The sequence below is a fragment of the Pristis pectinata genome, chromosome 33 (genome assembly GCF_009764475.1).
Source record: "Pristis pectinata isolate sPriPec2 chromosome 33, sPriPec2.1.pri, whole genome shotgun sequence".
Classification (NCBI taxonomy): Eukaryota; Metazoa; Chordata; class Chondrichthyes; order Rhinopristiformes; family Pristidae; genus Pristis; species Pristis pectinata.
Window position 1 is genome coordinate 7,559,384 of NC_067437.1, and position 20,645 is coordinate 7,580,028.

General features: G+C 41.2%; 1 protein-coding gene across 2 annotated transcripts in view; it reads right to left on the reverse strand.

The window, feature by feature from the left end:
- The window catches only part of LOC127585486 (SUMO-conjugating enzyme UBC9), a 42,805-nt gene extending 23,004 nt beyond the window's left edge, over positions 1-19,801 (reverse strand). The window contains exons 1-2 of one of the 2 annotated variants that reach the window (XM_052042970.1): positions 19,650-19,801; positions 1,546-1,601 (exon numbers count right to left, since the gene is read on the reverse strand). The gene's annotated coding sequence lies outside the window, so the exon portion shown is untranslated. The remainder of the gene's footprint in view (positions 1-1,545; positions 1,602-19,649) is intronic. The other variant, XM_052042971.1, reaches the window with a different exon arrangement.
- Positions 19,802-20,645: the final 844 nt, after the last annotated feature.

A 20,645-nucleotide genomic window follows, 5' to 3' on the forward strand; every position in this document is an offset into this window, starting at 1 on the left:
TTCTAAAGAAAGGCACTTCACTTTAACTGCTCATCAATTCTCTAACCCTGGCAACATCCTCACAAACCTTCTTTTACTTTGTAAAATCATCCATTCTGAAACCCAAGATTTCCCACATCCACTAAAGCCACAGTTAAGCACGACAGATATTGGGGCCATCTTTGTGCTCATCTCACCAGTTTGAAACTACAATTTCCAGTATTTACAAAGAAAATTGCTTTAAACCGGTAATGCTATTATAGTACATGCCTCAAGGTTCTTTTTTCAGAAGAATCCTGTGACTTTGTAAAATGATCCATTGATTTCAGATAGCTACTGGAATATCTAAAAACAATGAAAAGAAGGGCCGCAGGATTTCAAGGTCAGAAATTTGTACTGTGTTGTACTGAACAGTTGGAATGCACACTAATATCTACCCAAAGCGCAGTCGGCAGTCTAGAGAGTATTTGTGTTAAGTGCAGTCTACTGTAAGTGTAGGATGTTAATCAGACCCCCTATGCAAGCAGAGTTTGACGCTCCTGGTTTAGAAGTTTCAGTGATTCATCTGAGTTGGTCAAAATAATTAAGGGATTCAACAGAGTAAATACAGGGAAACAATTTCATTTAGCAGAGAATTACAAAGCAGGAGTGGGTAATCTTAACATTAGTGTTAAGATATTTCAGAAAGTAATTAAGAAACATTTTTTTTTGAAAAACTTGAAATCTGGAATCTGTAACACTTCCCCAAATGGCTATGGATACCGTGTCAATTGAAATTTTCAAATCAGATTGATAGAGATGGATAACAATGAATCCACAAGGGCAGGGAAATAGAACCACCATATGGCTCAGCCTTCCACAAACTAAATAAATGCTACAACGGCCTCAAGGGGCTGAATGGCCTACTTGCATTCCTGAAAGCAATGGCTAGTAGTGTTCAAAACTATGAATAAAGTGCAGGACCAAATACAATAGAGCACAAAAAAAAACTAAATTAACTCATGTAATACTGATGCGCGGTGCACTCAGAGGTGCCCGCTTTCCAATGAAATGTTAGGCTAATCTCCCACCCTGCCCTCTGAGATGAATGTAAAAGATCCTACTGCACTACTCTGAAGAATGTGGGAGTAAATCCTATGACTCTGACCAATATCTAGCCTCCAACCAACAACTAAGGCATATGATTTGTCATTATTGTATTGCCATATTTTCTATATTTTAGTGATTATACTTCACAAATATTGGCTGAAAAAGCACTTTGGGACATTGAATTTGCAAAAAGCACTATAACATAAACCAAGTTTAGCCCACCAATGCTTTTGCTTTCAAAACACATGTCCAATAATGAGTTTTCAGAAGCCCATTTTCAAAAAAAAAGCAAATAGAAACAAAAGCAAAACAGCAATGATGAAAATATGCTCAGTCAATCAGCATCTGAAAGAAAACCAAGTTAATATTTTGGTTAGGAAGTCTTGAAGGGGCTACAATCAAAATGATGACTCATCAGCACATAAAAATATGCAATAATTAACCACTTGACAGAAAAAATGTTATCAAATTCTGTACCTTCAAGCTGGTCGTGGGCACTTTCAATGTTGTCTCGTCACCACAAGCTCTCAGTCCTATGCATGCAAATCAAAAATAAGTGAAAAAACATTGTGACGACCTGACACTGGTTATCATCCTAAATGTAACTTCACCGTCCACTGATGCCCAAACTGGTAGCAAGCCCAGCAATCTCACCCTCAAACTCCAGAAATTCAATATCAATTGCACAAAAAGTTGGTTAGAAAAATTCAGGTTTATTAAATAGTGGAGCAAGTTATAGATTGGCTGAATATGTGGAGGTGGCAGATTAAATTTGATGCAGAGAAGTTGTACATTTTGGCAGAAAAAAAGGAAATATAGACTAAATGGCACAAATCTAAAGCATGCAAAGAAAGTAGAACCTGGGTGTATATGTACAACTTTGAAAGTGTTAGGACAAACTGAGAGAACAGCTGGTAAAGCAACAGAATTTTGAACTTAACAAATAAAGGCAAAAATCACAGAAAAACAAAATAAGGGAGGTTATGGAAGCAAAGAATACAAAAATAGACAGATTATGTTGAACCATTGTAAAATAATGCCAATGCTGGATTCTACTGAGTCTGTCATCACACTTTTGCAAGAATATAAAGCCCTAAAATGGTAAAGTATCAATTTACTGGAATGGTTCCAGGGATGGGAGACTTCAACTCCTGCATTAGACTGGAGAAGCTGGGATTGTTCTCAGAGCAAAAATTGAGAAATTTGATAGAGGTGCGCAAGATCATAATGGGTTTCAGCAAGGTAAATAGGGAGAAGCTATGCCCATTCAAGGACCAAGGGATACATCTAAAGTGGGAAAGAGAGCTGGAAATGATGTAGGGGGACACAGAAGGGATGTGAGGATTTCTTGTACACAGAATGACAATGTTCTAGAAAGGTAATGTCAACAGTCCATTAGTTCTTTCAAAAGGGAAATGGACAGGCATTGGGTGGAGGGGGATGGGGGGGGAAATAATTTGCAGGGATACAAAAAATTGGGATTGACTGGTTAACTTTATAAAAGCCAACATGGACATGTTGCACCAAATGAATTTTTTTTGATGCACAAATGATTCCAAGAAACTCGTTTACAAAAGGATTTCTTATTTAGTGAGTATTTCAAGCAGAAATTATTTTAAAATAAAAGCCATGTCTGCTCATGGTCAGATGATAGCAAGCAACCATCAATTCTCTTCCTGTGCAAATATTGATAATATTCCAGTTAACTACTAAATCAATAAAATGCCAGGTTACTCATTCTAAAATGGCTTGATATCATGAATGCCCCTTCATTTTTTTTTAGAAAACCACATCCAACGTTCAAGACAATGAAGTACTTGAGCAGTTCCTTTTTTGGAAGACGTACTCCAGAACAGCTTTCCCATTCCTCAATAAAATAGAACCAGAAGTGGCTGGGCAAGTTGGGCCAGTACAAATGCAAATACAGAACATACATTTCTTTAATAGATTGTGGCTCAAACTCAACTCTAAACCATTACAATTCCCAATCTATTTTATGTATCACTTGCAATTAATGAACATGGCATGGAACATGATACAGTAAAAGCTGGTACTTGGTATGTGCTGGACGTAACAGTGGCAGTCAGTTAATAGTGGGACCAATTAAAGCTGCCCTATCACCAGCCTCTAAGCCTTCTCTGAAGTGCCAGTTACTAAAGTATGCCTGATTTTACAACACTGGATAACCAATGTCTTGAACCACATTCTCAGATGATTTGGTGGTTAAATGCAAAGTCCAGGAAAGTTTCTGGCTCAATTCACAATCTACCTCAGAATGAATGACCTCAGTCAGATGCACTCGACAATTAGTTTTGGTACACCCAAGTCAATGGGAATAAACGAAGGAGTGAAAGGCAAGTAGCCAAGATTTTAGTTTCCGACTTTTGTTTAGCAATCGCTCCAGGGAAATGTATAGATGTCAGAGGATGACAGTTTTAAGCCCAGCTGTGCAAACACCCCGCCAATATGTACAAGAAGCATTACCAAAGAGCTGGGTTAACAAAGAGTGCGTTTATTTTTGGAGGGGGCGGTGGGAAGGAAATGAAATGAAAAGAAAAGATGCTGTCATGCTCAAGTTTGCATTGTACAGAGGGAAACTACACCTATTTCATTTCTGTTTCAAAATATTTGTAAATGAACATTAACAAAACTGAAATATTTAAAAGCATCTCCTCAAATAAGAGGGAACTGCTGCTGATGTGGAATGTATAGATTTTCAAACAGCATCAACTGGGTGCCACATAATGGGTTTCTCATCAATGAAGGCTATGAATAAGAGGAGCTTGGCAGCCTGAATAGCAAATTGGCTAAGCAAACAGAAACAGTAGTAACGGAAGGGTGTTTATCTAACTGGAGGAAAGTGCAGTGTGGAGATCACAAGATCACAAGACAGGGGTCAAAATGTTTTGTAATATTTATTAATGGATCTTAATGTTCAGGCCATGTTTTCCTAATCTGTAGATGACATAAAAGTTGGAGCCATAGTTAAGTATAAGGAGGATAGTCATCAAGGAGATATAGATAGTCAGATGGAACAGTGGATAGGTGATGGGAAATTTAATACTAACGAATGTAAAATATTACATTTTGTTTGGATGAATGAAAGTCAGCAATATAAACCAGAGGGCAATTCTCAAAGGAGTACAGGTACAGGTGGGGGTATATGTGGTTCAATGAAGCAGCTATGATAGGTTGGGAAAGTGGCTACAGAATCTTGAGCACATAGTACAAGAACAAGGAAGACATGATGAACCTGATAAAACAATGGTTCATAACACAACTGGAGTAGTGTCTATTTCTGGACAAAACATGTCAAGACAGACATGAAGGCTTTGGAGAGAGTGCAAAAGATTTGAGGACAATTTCAGGGACTTGAGGAATATGAATGGACTGGAGAAGCTGGAATTGTTCTCCTTAAAATAGAAAAGGTTGGGAGGGATCCAAGAGGTATTTAAAATCATTACAGATAGAGTAGAGAGAAAGAGAAACTACTCCCATTGGCTGAGGGGTCAAGGGCTAGGGAACATAGAATGAAGATGATTGGCAAAAAATCCAAAAGCGACATAAGAAAGAATTTAAGGGTATGAGGAGAGGCCAAGATAGTGGAACAGTTGGACTGTTCTGGCTTAGAGCTGGCAGAAACTCAACAGGCCAAATCACCTCTTATGTTGGAACCATTCTATAATTCTTCCTTTGAATACATTCAAGCCCAAGCCAAAGACTTGAATATATAGACTCAACTAATACTTCAGTGCTGTTTAGAGTGAACCAATGCATCCAAGATCCTGTAATTGAGACATTTAAACAAGTCCTACCTGTCCCCTTAGGTGAACTTAAAAGATCCCTTAGCCTAGTTCAGATAATCTTCCCAGTGTGCTCAACTGACACCAAATAAATGGCGTGAACTTCAACGTGCTGATGCCTTGTGCTATGGAACTTAAGCTTGGTCTTTACTGAGCCTGTTCTTCTGTTCAATCGTGGCTGATCTGTGCCTCAATTCCACTCACCCATAACTTGATTTATATCCCTTTACACACCTGCTGAAAAATTCAAATAAAAATGCCTTTTCACATAGACAATGAAACCAGGGTTTAAAAAAACTCAACTCCTGCTTTCTTGAACACAGTGGAGATGAGTGAAACTGAAATATTTAAATCACTGAAGCAGGTTTTTGGAAATTCAAGCAACTTATTTTTTCCCTCCTTTCAGGCACATTTATGAAAGCCAAAAGTTTATTTAAAAAAAACTGGTTACAGTTGTGACTTCTCTAACTTGTGTGGGAGGAAAATGGCCGTGAGAAAACTTAGTTCTGAGTACTTCTAAAACATCTTTGATGACTTAAGGAATTTGATCATTAAATGTTTTACCCTCTCGAGGGTTCTGGCAAGTTTACAGCTAAGCCAGAATATATCACACAGTAAGTGCAATAACAGTTACCAGAAGCATGGTCAAAGTAACATTCTGGAATAGTTTCAATAGCCAAGAGTTGGAAATGGAATTTCAAACTTTTTTTTAACCCTTATTGATCTGGGATTTGGCAAATGGAACTTGGTTCATTATTTGCCTCCCCCAGAAGATCACAGAGCAATGACTGGAAATGCCTTTTCATGTGATTTCCCAGTCCTTTGATTTCACATTTTTAAATCAATGTACAACACAATAAGGGATAACAACACTTTACTGGGTAATTTAAAAATGACTTTTGACAGTTAATATTTACGACTTTACTGAGCAGAGTTCAGCACAGAGCTTTGCAACAATAACAAAAGGAAGAGTTTGCAATGTGAGGACAACACAACTCTCAGGCATCATCCAAAAGGGATTAAGTTATTTTTCTCAGTGATATTAGTCCCCATCAAATGGGGGAAGATAGAAGACAGACTGATAACCTTGAACTTCCAGGAACTGGCACGCATTCAACCCACCAATATCTCAACTTCCATTAAGTAATCCAATATGGTCCATCCTTTCAAATGCCTTTTACTTTGCAGAATGACATATAACCTACAGATGTACTGATCAAATCATCTCTGAAACGATAGCCAACTAGGATTTAACTGGCTATGTTATTACTGGACAACCCTCCAACTGAACTGAGTCACTGTGCCTCATGGATTTACCAATGGGGCCTTCAAAATGAAGTCAACTGCCCTTGTAAACAAGTTCAAACCCCACCGCAAAATAGTAGTCCTGCTCAGCTGAAGAGGAACAGCAGATTTGAACATTTGGTGTATGTATTTGACTGAGGAGCCAATGGTGCAGCTACCATCCTTGGGACTATGACTGAACGCCAGCTAAATGTTTGAAATCAGAATCCCACCTAAATGTTTGAGAAGGCCTAAAAAGATGATGACAAGACAGGCAACATCTGTGGAAAGAAAAACAGTTAATGTTTCAGGTAATGGCCTTTCATCAGAACTCCAATGAAAGATCTTCAAACTGAAAAAGTTAACTCTGTTCATCTCCACAGATGTAATCTGACAGGTATTTCCTTGCTGATTTTATTTCAAATTTCCAGCATCCACAGTATTAGTTTTATCCTGTAAATTTACATTTAATCATGATTACTTTAATCATGTAAATTTACTACACTATGCTGCACAGCAGCTTTAGACTCATGCCAGTGATGTTGCTACCTCCAGGTGGTTGATGCATTGTTAGAATACTGCATGCAGGATCAGTTTCTATCATTCTCAGAGCTTGTACAATGTCACTGGAATATCAGTGAAGAATAAGTGGAAGTTTCAAAAGGTTACACTGAAAATGAAAATCTCAGTACTGTACACAGCATTTGCCTGGAGAAAATATATTTTTCGTTGCACAATACTAGAATGAAGTCCTGCTGGTTCCATTGTTGACACTGATGGAAATAATTTGAAAAGGATTACCAGATTCACATGCATACCAGGTACCTTAGCTGAAAGTAAATTGTCTAGCAGTTTTACCAGTAACCAAAATCTGGTTGCACCAGACATTTGATCAGAAGGTGGAAACATTTTAAAATCACTTCCAATTACATTCAAGTATCAATTCAAATGTCTATCAAAGTATAACCATCAAGGTGCAAGTTTAAAACTCGTAATCTTGCAACCCTTATTACTGTGAATAATTCTCCCCAGCACCCCCATTCTGAAGTTGCTCAAGGTCACAGGAAGCAGCACTTACTGACAAACAGCTATAAATTGCAGTTATACAGTGTCTTTAACATTAAAACAAATGTCAAGATCATGGAGATATCAGGTGAGAAAATTTTGGTTAAAGCAGAACTTTAAAGACTGTAAAAGAATGAAGGTAGATGGCCATGCGTGCCTAGGAAAGGAATTCTAAGTTTGGTGTCTAGATAGCTGAAGCAACTGCTAGTGTTGGAGATTGGAGATGCAGGTAGTCATAAAAGACTGTGGTTAACAGTGCAGGATTTGGAATGGATAGGAGAGTGCAGAGGAAGTGAGAGCACAAATAGTGAAGATCAAGAATTTTAAATGAGATATCAAGCATACGACTGGCAGCCAACAAGATACATGCAAAAAGGTTTTAACAAGATGAAGTTAAAAGGGGCAGCAAGTATTGCAGAATATTTTCTAAACTGGTGAAAACCATAGGCCTATAGAGGGGCAATGAAGTGAATCCCAAGGAAAAGACACTGCCTTTTATTCCCTCAGGATGTCCCAAAGCCCTTCACGATGCTTCACATGAAGTACAGTCACTGCCATATGGCCACACAAATAACACTAACAATGATCAAATCATCTATTTCTAGTAATACAAGTGAATGAATTAATATCTGAATGACTGCACCTCAGATAGCAGTCTGCACTAAAGTATTAATAAAAAAAATCACAAAAAAAATGATTTGTTGACTTTTTATCTCAAGGTTGTTTGAACACCAAGATTGTATAGACTTCATTTAGAAAACTGTATTCAGTTTTTGACATTGTATAAGGATATATTGACCTCACTCAGTTGGGGTACAGTACAGATTCAACAGAATGACACTGAGACTCTATGATATTACAAAAGAAGTTTGTACAAACTTGAAAGATGATCTAACAAAAGTACTTAATATGCTCAATGGATTTTATAACAGAGAGAAACTGATGGAATAAAGAGGACCACCAATTTTAAATCTACAGCCTGGGCTTAGTGAAATCAGGAAGGATATTTATAACCAGAGAGAATAGTGGAATTTTGACAGTCTGTGGATTCTAGACTAAATGCAGCTTTCAAGATCAATAAAACTGAATACAGGTAATTTGGTGGGGGGGGGGGGGGTGGAGGATAGGAGGGGATAAAAAGAGCTAGAAAAATGGAGTCAAGACAATCAGCCATCATTTAATTAAGTAGCAATCTGGCCTAAGAGGATAAACAGCCTTTTCTTGTTCATAAAGTGGGACATCAATTGCAAGAGCACTGGACAAGTCAAATCTAGGCGAAAGCAAGGATCTCGGCAGCATATGGGCCAAATGAATAGTGTTATGGAGATACCCTTGTAAAGGAAACCAAATTGTACTAGAAACTCATGTTACTGTCAAATAAACTACTGATATCACTGGTCCCTTTTCAGCCCAAGACTGAAGTAGCTAATAGAATTAGCAGCAAGAATAGCTCATCCAAGGCTGGCCAACTGACAAGCAATCTGACACAGGTGAAGCAGGGTTGGGAGATTGAACTGAATTTTATCAGCACATGCTGAAGCTGACCTCATATTTGCTGGTAATGTCACAAAGATGCAATACAGAAATTAAGAAAATGAGGAAGATCAGCTCACCCTAGTTGAAAGCAGCTAAAGTTTTGCAACTAAAAAGTCTGCAAGTCACAAGCAGTAATGCATTTAAAATTACGCAGACCTGAGGCAGTGTTCTATTTAAAATAAAGAAACAGCCATCTAAAATTAGCTAGTCTGGTACCTTGGAAATTATCCTGGTGGGATAAGAAATATCTCATGACCCTGCAGTTCATTATAACATGGAGCCAAAATGCTCAGATCATTTAACACCATCCATGGAAACCATGGACGAAGTCCAACAGGACTGCAACTCTAATTTTGGAAAAGTTCAAGCCCACAAGGAGACACTATGCCCCTCCTGGGTGACCAATTCTGGAATCATAAAGGAAGTAAACCTCTGGAAAGGCAAGTCTTGCAAGGAACGAGTAAGGCAAGGTAATTGCAGTGGAGTTCTCCTGGTGAAATGCTCAAAACACAACCATGTCATAATCAACGTTATTTTGTCAAAGACAATTTCAGGATCTCATTCCCTGTCCAGGCACTGGTACTAGATTTTGTCACTGTGTGAGCAACAACAGATGGAAGATGGAAAGATGCAAAAGATCTGGACTATAAGGCCCATTCGACTGAGCGACAAGAACAAAGGAAAAATGTCCAAGAACAGAGAAGCAGTAGCACATGTCGGAGGTAGCAATGAGGAACTCAGTTAAGACCCTGAACTTAATGCAAGTGTCTTTGATTCCATCCTACATTACACCATCAACTCCAGTCTCACTGCCACCACAGACCAACAAATTGAGAAACCCAAACATAACTGAAAAATATACAAGGTTTTAGGACACTATCCCTGCTTAAGTTCTAAAACTTGGGGAGCAACTTCAAACAGAAATTTACAGATTCACCTCTCACATCTGGGAAGAGCAGAACATGCCAGAGGACTTCAGACATACTGTGATCGGGACCATCTTCGAGTAAGAAGGCAAATGTAACTTCACTAAGTTCAGATTGTTCTCCCTGCTGTCTGCCACAGGAAAAACAAAATCACTCAAGGATTTTCTTCAATTATCTCAAAAGCTGCTGTTTAAATCGCACTGTGGATTCCACCCATGTTGAGGCCCAACACACATGATCTTCAAACGCACAACACTGCCAAGAAAATAGTTTAGAGCAGAACAACCATTATACATGGTGTTTTTTTCAAACATACATGAACATTCATATCAACCAAACCAAGAGTGACTGTGGAGAACCCTGCTCAAATTTGTTCGCTTTCTAGGTCTGCTACAAGATGGCAGGCAAGCCACGATTCTAAGCAACAGGTCAATCACAGACCCAATGTCAGTGACCCAGAATGTTACAGACCCGGTGCAGACTGGAGTCAAGTAAAAATGCATCACAATTCCAACATTTGTCTCCATCTTCCTTGCTGTAATATTGCACCTCACCTCCAGAAAGCTTTCAGCTGGAATGGAGTTAACCCACTAGACTAATGAAATTATTCAATCGACACCAAGTTGTGCTGGTGCATGGGAGGTAATGGTGTAAACCTCTAGTAGTTTGCCCACAATGTAATGGCTCCACTTTCACTGTCTCAACACCCACATGGCAGACCTCCAGTGCACCAGCACAACCTTCGCAATTTAAAGAATTTAAAGATCACAACCTCTAAACCAGTACAAAACTCATTACCTATTGGATAAGTGATCCCCATCTTCCTTGATCTTTGAACATTCTTCTCCTTAAATCATGAAGGCTGTGCTAGTGGACTAGAGGCGATGGCAAATTATGACATTAAGGTCTGTCTTCCAAAACATGGACCACCTGCAGCAGGCATCACAAAGACTGGAAAGGTACCATTTGTACTATTTTCACAGAATCCTTCAAATCCACTGAGTAGATGAGTGAATCAACATCAGCATCCTGTCCCAGCTACATCCCAGCGTCAAGGCTTCAATTATAGCACCATCTGATAGGTAGGCCACATTATTTGCATGGCCAATACAGACTCTCAAGGTAGGCACTCTACTCCAGGCTCCACTACACAATGAGAGATTATCAGAATGTTGACACAATGTCTACAATCTGTGAGAGGTGGCTCCAGAGTGGACATTTCCCACAGTCTTACTGTCGACTTTTATTGTTTGGGGAAGGGGGGGGCAAGGTGCCCCACCTGTGCTGGTCTGCAGGTGCCATACTGGCCTCAAAACCAACAAAGGCCCCATTGTTAATGGTGTAGAAGCAAGTTATCCTCAACTTCAAGATGCTAAGAAAAGTTGAAGTTCACTAACTTAGTCGTATCAAATTAAACAAATTATTTCCACTCTAAGGGGAACTGACATTATTCCTTTACACATCATGTCCCAATATCAACTTGCAAATTTCTACAGATGTACAGTAGAGAGCATTCTGACTGGTTGCATCACTGCCTGGTATGAAGGTTCCAATGTGCAGGATCAAAAGAGGCTGCAAAAGGTTGTAGACTCAGCCTGCTCCATCACGGACACAATCCTCCCCCGCCATGGACGACATCTTCAAGATGCGGTGCCTCAAGAAGGCAGCATCCATCATTAAGGACCCTCACCACCTGGGACATGCCCTCTTCACATTACTACCATCAGGGAGGTAGTACAGGATCCTGAAGACCCACACTCAACGTTTCAGGACCAGCTTCTTCCGCTCTGCCATCAGATTTCTGAATGGTCCATGAACAATACCTCTTTATTCCTCTTTTGCACTATTTATTTTTGTAACTTACAGTAATTTTTATGTCTTTATGTCTTGCACTGTACTGCTGCCACAAAACAACAAATTTCATGACATATGTCAATGATAATAAACCTGATTCTGATATCACAAACTCCAAAGATGCTCAGACAGCAATTATAGATTTTCTGACTGTCATTTATAAATTCAGATTTACACAGCACAAAAATAGACCCTTTGGCTTAACTCATCCAAGCTCATCAAGGTGCCTACCTGAGCTAGTCCCATTTGCCTGTGTTTGACCTCTTTCCTATCCTTGTACCTGTCCAAATGTCTTAAACATTGTAATTGTACCCATTTCTACCACTTCCTCTGACAGCTAATTTCATATACCCACCACCACCTGCATGAAAAACTTGCCTCTCAGGTCCCCTTTAAATTTTTTCCCTCTCACCTTAAATCTATGTCCTCTAGTTTTATACTCCCCTACGCTGGGAGAAAGACTGGGACCATTCACCTTATCATCATTGTGGGAAAAGCACATGGTCATTGTGTATTGGTTCTCTCTAATGGACTGACTGATTAACAGCAGATGGAAAAAAGATTAGTAGCAGCATTCCTCAAGGGAGTAAATTCTTGAGCCAGAATAAAAATCTGAAAAAGCCTTTGATGATCAGCTTTAATAAACTCAAAACATTCTTTTTGCATATCTAGCCCTGGAAAATTTTACAAATCCAAAGCACATTTTCTAACATGTCTGTAACATTCCATTTGGACTTACTAGGGCCATGCTTCTTTCCAGCTCTGGCCAAGAAGAAACAAAAGCACCCTGTCAGTGATCTCTCTCAATCATAAGCCATTCCGATGCACAATTGCATCTCTCATCTTGAATGTGCCAAAATATCACCTTTTTCACCTCTGGTTTAGAGTACAGTGTTCAACGATGACAGGCATAGTACAATAGTTAGCCTTTCATATGCAGATTCCTGACCTCCATCAAACTAACTTGGCAAAGGGAATAAAGCACGACTGTCAATTGCCCAAGCTGGCCCAACAACTGTGCAATAGCTCGCACAAAGAAATGCTCTACACCAGACATTAATAGCACAGATGGAGGAAGAAAAGGAGTATTTGATATAAGTATACAGCATTTCAAATGTCTTCAGAAACACGAGATTCCGCACGTGCTGGAATCTGGAGCAACACACACAGAATGCTAGAGGAACTCAGCAGGTCAGGCAGCATCTATGGAAGGAAATAAACAGTTGGCGTTTCGGGTCGAGACCCTTCATCAGGACTGTTAAAGGGTCTCGACCCGAAACACCAACTGTTCATTTCCTTCCATAGATGCTGCCTGACCTGCTGAGTTCCTCCAGCATTTTGAGTGTGTGATTTCAAATATCTTACCATGAGCTGAATGCCAGAATTCTAGCACCTTCCATTTTAACAGAACAAATCCCTTCAATGAAATAAGTCAATTTAAAAAAAACAGGGAACTACAGACTGGTTAGCCTAACATCAATAGCAGGGAAATATTAGAGTCTATAATAGACGAGATAACACTTAGAAAATACCAACAGGATTAAACAAAGTCAACACTGATTTATGAAAGAGAAATGTTTTTGAGAATATTACTTCCAGAAAAGGGAGAACCAGTAGATTGTGTATTTGGAATTTTGGAAGGTCTTTGATGAAGTCCTACTTAAAGGGGTAGTGCACAAATTTAAAGCACATAAAATAGGGGTAATAAACTGGCATGGATGAAATTTAGTTGCCAGAATAGGAATAAATGCATCTTTTCCAAGGTGGAAGGTAGTGACTGATAGGCTACCTGAGGCAACAGTGCTTTTAGAGAGAGGGTTCCTACATTTTGACCCAGCAGTGAAGGGATGGTGATATATTTCCAAGTCAGGATGGTGTGTGCCTTGGAGGGCAACTTCCTACTGGTATTCTCCATGCTTTTGCCATCCTAGCTGGTAGAGGTCATGGTTTTGGAAGGGGTTATCTAAGGAGTCTTGGCAAGTTGCTGCAGTACATCTTGTAAATGGTGCAAACTGCTGTGACTGTGCTTCAGTGACAGAGTGAGTAATGGTGGTTGTGGACAAGATGTATATCAAGCAGACTGCCATGTCCTGGATGGTGTTACGCTCCTTCAGTGTTGTTGAAGCTGCACTCATCCAGGCATGTGAAGAATATTCCATTACACTCCTGACCTGTAGATGATGGACAAGCTTTGGGGCAGGATTCCTATCCTATGACCTGTCCTTGTACCCACATTGTGTATAAGGCTACTCCTATATACATTGGATGAGGGAACCAAGTCCAAAATTTCGAAGTTAGCTGACTACACAAAACTCTGTGAGATCGTGAATTGTGAGGAAGATGCAATGAAGCTTCAAGATGACTCAGAGTGGTAAATACATAGCAGATAGTGTAAAATGTTCAAATGTGAAATGATCCTCTTTGGTTGGAAAGAGAGAAAGGCAGAGTATTATTTAAATTATGACAGATTGGGAAAAATTAATGTACAAAGAGATTTGGGTGGGTTGTACACCAGTCATTGAAAGAAAACACGTAGTTACAGCAAGAGCAGGTAAGTTGGCCTTCATTGTACAAGGGTGAGTACAGAAACAAGGATGTTTTGCTACAATAAAACAGGGCATGGTAAAACCTCACCTGGAGTACTGTGAGCAGTTTTGATCTCTTTATCTATGAAAGAAATACTTGCCATAGGAGTACAATAAACAGTTCACCAGTCTGATTCCCAATATGGTGGGTCTGTCATATGACAAGAGTCAACTAGGTGTGCATTCAATGGAATTTATAAGAATAAGAGATCTCATTGAAATGTACAAAATTCTGACAGAACTCAATAGACTGGATGGAAGGGGCTGTTTCTCCTGCTGGGACTATAGAGCCCAGGGTCCTGTTTCAAGCAAAACACAGGATTGAGATAAATTTCTTCACTCAGGTGGCGAATCTGTGGAATTTTCTACCACAGAAAGCTCTGGAGGCTGGCGCTGAACATAGTTAAAAAGATAAAAAGATTTTTTAGATGTTAAAAAAGGCATCAAGGAACATGGAGGGAGAGCAGGAATATGGCATTGAGATAGAGAATCACTGAACTGCAATGCAGGCTTGAAGGACTAAATGACTCACTCCTGCTGCTCTTTGGTATATTTCCCTGGTGTGTGGCCACTTAAAAAAAAACCTTACACACCCATCACATTGTAAATGCCAGGTTACCGATCCATAGATATCAGTAAACATTGTGCATGCATGGCTCAATAAACATCTTTTGATTACCAAACTTTAATATCCTCTCTCAGCAGGAATCTCTGAAGACTAAACTAAAATACAATCCTAATGGAGAATTCCATGGCTAACTGTGACATTCTTAGCAAAAAGCAGCAACTAATCCTGGGAATTTCCTAGTTCAGTGTTCAAGAACATTAGCAGACAGCATATGAGCCCTCTCTCCTCCCTCTAATACTCTAATCCTTTTTACTAATGTTCTGCTACTCCTAGACTTTATGCTCCCACAGCTTAACTTCAGCAATCATGTTTTAGAAATTATTGAATATATAAACTCTCTGCAGGTGAAAAAAATTATCACACCTCAATGAAATTATTAAGAGTCTTCACACATTTATTAATCACAGAAATCAAGGTCTGCCCAGACAGGATTCAGCTAAAACTATTGGCAGGAACCAAAGAAAATTAGTCTGTAGGACTTATCTGCAGCAATAAAACTACTTTACTTTTGTACCCAAAGAAAAATATTGCCAGAGACTGAAGCAATAGGTTCACATCAATATGCACCTTGCAACCCAAGCCCCTTCATTCACAAGTAAACAAGCCCCAACAACCTGGGCCTCGGCCTACACCTCACTTCCTAAGTTCAACAATTCTTTTGTCCTATTTAAGTATTAATAGTGGATAAAACAAACTGGAATGTTTTCTGTCATTTGACCTTGGAGGGTTTGGCAGGGTAAAAAAAAAGTTAAAGAACTATGATCTAATTATTTCTGCTTTTCTGTTGTACACGATTTACAGCATTAACAATTGCGATGCCTCCTGTGGCAGAGTAGCCATTTATTTAATGTCTAGACTTAAAGAAGCAGCGCATAGGGAAAGTGTTCCTGATGGACAATATTGCCATTCAAATACATTCAGGAGCCAGGGAAGAAAGTTGGATAAACCTGGACACTTCTTTTTTGAATGGTTGTGTTTGTGATTGTTAAACATAAAGAAAGACCTTACAGGATGAAAATCAAGATAGGCAAACATAAGGGGATAGCCTGAAATCAGTGCTGCAGGAGAACACCTCTCACATACTTCCAAAATAAGACTCCTTTGAGGTTGCTGCATATGGGTCAACGTAAAAAAACATGAATGTAAGAGACTGAGCACTCCTATCTGTGAAATGATCAATGAGAAGCAGTTCAACTTGGCCAATGTTAGAATACCAATTCTTAAAAAAAAAAGTAATGATTGAATTGGAGCTGTTAAAGGCACCTTATCTATATAAAAAAAGGTTATGCTAAAACAGGAATTCTGAAGCTGCCCTAATAGCTATTGAAAAAAAAGCCAATAAGTCAGTCCCAGGCTCAATTCCCCATATGCTTCGAATTAGTTGAAGTTAACTCAGAGCAGTGGATGCACAACAAGGCAAAGCACTAACAATAACAGGATCACACCCTGTTCTTATTTGCCCCTCTATCCAAAGACCTATGAACGTCAAAGCCCAGAATGGCCTCAAAAAGCTACTGCAAAGGAGAGGCAGCACAAAGAGTGAAAATTGAAGTGGCCTCCCAAACCAAGTTTATCTAGAGTAGATGACTTCACAAAATCCTTGATTCCAACAGTCTGCCTGCAGCATAGTCAAGATAGGTAAATATAATTGATTTCAGCTAGGTCATCCCTGGAAACTACAGTTGACAATGACATAATTTACGTGGGAAAGAGAAAAATTCCAAAGTCTTAAGTATTGCCAGCTGGAAATGTGTATATAGTTCAGCATTAGCTGTGATGGAAATATTGTCAGCATTCCAATAGGTGCATGTGTGAGGGAGAAAGGAATAAAACATCAGGTGATTTGAAGAGCAGTGGAAGGAAATTCACATGGATTATGTACAAAATTCTCTCAGGCTAGACAGAATGGACTGGATTAGGGGAGGAAGGTGTCAAGATGAGGGTCACAATTTCGGGATATGGGACAAAACAAGATGAGAAGGAATGTCTTCAGAAGATGGAGAACCTGTGGAAACGTTTACCACAGAAGGCAGTAGACACCAAATCATTGAATACATTCAAGGTTGGTACATTTGTAGACAAAAGGCACCACAGAGTTTGGGGAGAGAGCAGGAATATAATATTGAGGAGTAGCAGCAACCGTACTGAATGGATAGCAAGCTCAAAGGATTGAATACCCTACTTCTGCTCATATGTAACATAAATGTCAAAGAGTGGGTGGGCAGAATAGCCTGCAACTCTGCTGTAAAACTCTGAATGTAGTCTATATAAAACAAGACTCACTTCAAAAGGATCAACACCTGCACAACAAGTTCTTCTATTGTTAATAATATTTACTTCTTTATACATAAGTTTTTCCAAAGTTAACTTTAATACAGTAGTCAGTGTTCACTTCTAAAAGTACAGTGAAAATCCAGTAACACTATCCAATTATGCAGAAATCCCCACGGTTTGGCAGTTGGCTCGCTGGTTCGCAGTGCTCCCTTCAAACTTACCAAGGGCCCCACTCTCCCTTTAAACTTATCTGGTTCAATGGAAGTGTTATTATGCCTCTGTATAACATTAAAACAGTGATTTAAAAGTGTGTTGGCCTATTAACATCCAAAAGTTCTGCAAATCTGACAGTCCAGCAATGAAGTGCTTTATTCAGAGTTTTAATATGCCACTTCTAATTTAAAGTTGTAAGATCTTAACTATGCAACAATGTCAAAAGACATACTTTAAGAACACCTCCGCCCTTCTGCTAGGAGCAGAGCCCAAGTGAACATTCACTAGCCTTTATGCAATGGACACAACAATATGCAAGCAAACCCAGTATATGATAGGGAGGGCAGGAGACAGGATATTCCAGAATAAAAATTTCCTATCCTCAAGATCACAAGACAAACGAGCAGAAGCAGGCCATTCGGCCCATCGAGTCTGCTCCACCACTTCACCATGAGCTAAACTATTTTCCCATATAGCCCCAATTCCCTGCCTTTTCCCCCATATCCCTTGATACTCTAACTAGATACCTATCAATCTCTTCCTTAAACACCCCCAATGATCAGGCCTCCACAGCTGTATGTGGATTCCATAAATCCACAACCCTCTGGCTAAAGAAATTTCTCCTCATCTGTTTTAAGTGGGTACCCTCTAATTCTAAAACTGTGCCCTCTTGTCCTGGACTCACCCACCAAGGGAAACAACTTAGCCACATCTACTCTGTCCAATCCTTTCAACATTTGAAATGTTTCTATGAGGTCCCCTCTCATTCTTCTATACTCCAATGAATACAGTTCAAGAGCCGACAAACGTTCCTCGTATGTAAGCCCTTTCATTCTGGGAATCATCCTCACGAATCTTCTCTGAACCCTCTCCAACATCAGTACATCCTTCCTAAGATACGGGGCCCAACACCGCACACAGTATTCCAAATGAGGTCTCACCAGTGCCCCATAGAGCCTCATCAACACCTTACTTCTTACTTTTACGCTATTTCTCTTGAAATGAATGCCAAGATAGCATTCGCTTTCCTTACTGCCGATCCAACCTGGTGGTTAACCTTTAGGGTATCCTGCACGATGACCCCCTACCTAACCCAATCTCTTTCAAAAATGAGGGTCAACAAAGTGAATGTTTTTGTTTGTAAATCGTACAATTAGCGAGATAGTTCACTGGGGTCATCTTCACTCTTTCCTGAACAGCGAACTAGAAATACCATAGCTTATCAAACAGGCATTTTTTAAGGAAATACATTTTTTCTTAATCAGAATCATTTCCATTAAAATTCACCCTTAAAGCCAACTGCTGCACAAAAAAAGCCTCCACTGTTATTTTAGTACCCAGATCATCTAAAACAAAAAGGTCAACATCAATTCACATTATTTTTGGGCAGCAAATTATGTCAGACAAAATATTTAATTAGATTTCCTTAGCTTTTAGTCTACAGCAAGACTTGCATATAGCAAGAGGCGAGGTAATTGCAACACATTACAAACATGCATAAGAAACAAAAAAGTATTTGTTGAATGAGTTATAAAGAGCACTCCCTCAGCTTAATCTCACAAGAGGAGCACAGATGAAGTTAGAAGACTGTATGAAAGTGCACATCTGAGGAAACGTTTATTAATTCTGTCCCCCCACCCCCTCAGTGAGGTGCATCCCCCTCCCGCCCAGCCTGTCCCCTCCAAAGTGAAGGGATAATTCTGCCAGTGACCAGAGCCCCGTTGTACCTCCCTCCTGCCCCCAGGAGCCCATCCCCATCTTTGCTGCTGAGCAGTCATCCCACCTACCCCCCATATCTCCCACCCCCTCCCCTCCCCCTCTGTGAGCAGTCACCCCTACCCCCCAATATCTCCCACCCCCAACTCCCTCCCCTCACCCCATCCCATCCATCCCTCCCTCCCCTCACCCCCTCCTCCAATCACCCCCCTCCTCCCCTCACCTCACCCCCCCTCCTCCCCCTCACACCCCCCTCCTCCCCTCACCTCACCCCCTCCTCCCCTCCTCCCCCTCAACTCCTCCCCTCACCTCACCCCCTCCCCTCACCTCCTCCCCTCCTCCCCTCACCTCCTCCCCTCACCCCCTCCCCTCACCTCACCCCCTCCCCTCCTCCCCTCCCCTCCCCCCCTCCCCTCCCCTCCCCTCCTCCCCTCACCTCACCCCCTCCCCTCCTCCCCTCACACCTCACCCCCTCCCCTCACCCCCATCTGGGCTGCTGAGCAGTCACCCCCACCCCCCATATCCCCCTCCCCCACCCGGGGCCTGCGGTCGCGCCTCCCCACAGAACACAATGATGGAGGAGGGAGGGAGGGGGTGATCAGCCCACACACCGCCGCGCAGCCACGCCCAGACCGGCGGAGGGAGGGGGTGGGGGGGAGCGGGGTGCTCGGGCCGGCCGCGGGCGCCCGTGCTGTACCTGGTGTGGCGGTCGGCGGGTGTCGGAGCGGCGGCCCGGGCCTGTCCTGCGTCTCCCTCCCGGCTCCTCATTCACATCCACAGAACAACAAGGGACTGCTGCAACATGGCGCCGCCAGGACCCCGCCACCCCGTCAGGACCCCGACCCGGACACCCCACCGCCTGCCGCCAACGCACACAAAAAAAACCCCGCTCCCCCCCCATCACCGCCCGAAACGGCGACCATCCACAATTTTGCAATGCGAAAATTATTACCGCGATTATCTACTGGTTGACAAAAGAGTAAAAGAACTTGAATGGATTTCTTTTTTTTTGGCGGGGGGAGCGAAAGAGGGAAAATTCAGGCGCGTGTTTCGCTACCTAAAAGAGGGGATCCCAACCGGTTGGAGCCGGTTCCATCCGGACCCGGTTTGAAAAAAAACCGTTACGGGCCGCTTCCTGCTGGAGCTTTCTGTATGTTTACTCTTTAATCTTACTTGTATTTATAGATATGTTCGTTTTATGAAGAAAAGAAATGAAATCCTGCCCCCCCCCAAGAAAAAAATATGAGAGGAGAAAGGCCGGGGAATATTCTAGAAGCCGCCACATGGCGTCACTCGGGTGCAGCGGTGACGTCATTGGTTTAACATTAAATTTATAAAATGGAAGCGGGAATGGTGCAGCCCTCATGGGTGAGGATGGAGCACCCATGGGTGGCATTGGGTGGTTTGGATTCCAGTGGTGCCATTATGTGGGGGTGGAGCACCCATGGGTGGCATTGGGTGGTTTGGATCCCAATGGTGCCATTATGTGGGGGGGGGGGTGGAGCACCTATGGGTGGCATTGGGTGAGGGTGGCATTCTATTGGGTGGCATCAGGTGGTTTGGATTCCAATGGTGCCATTATGTGGGGGAGAGTGGAGTTCCCATTGGGTGGGGGTGGATCTCCTGTGGGTGGCATTGGGATGGTATTCTATTGGGTGGCATCAGGTGGTTTGGATTCCAATGGTGCCACTAT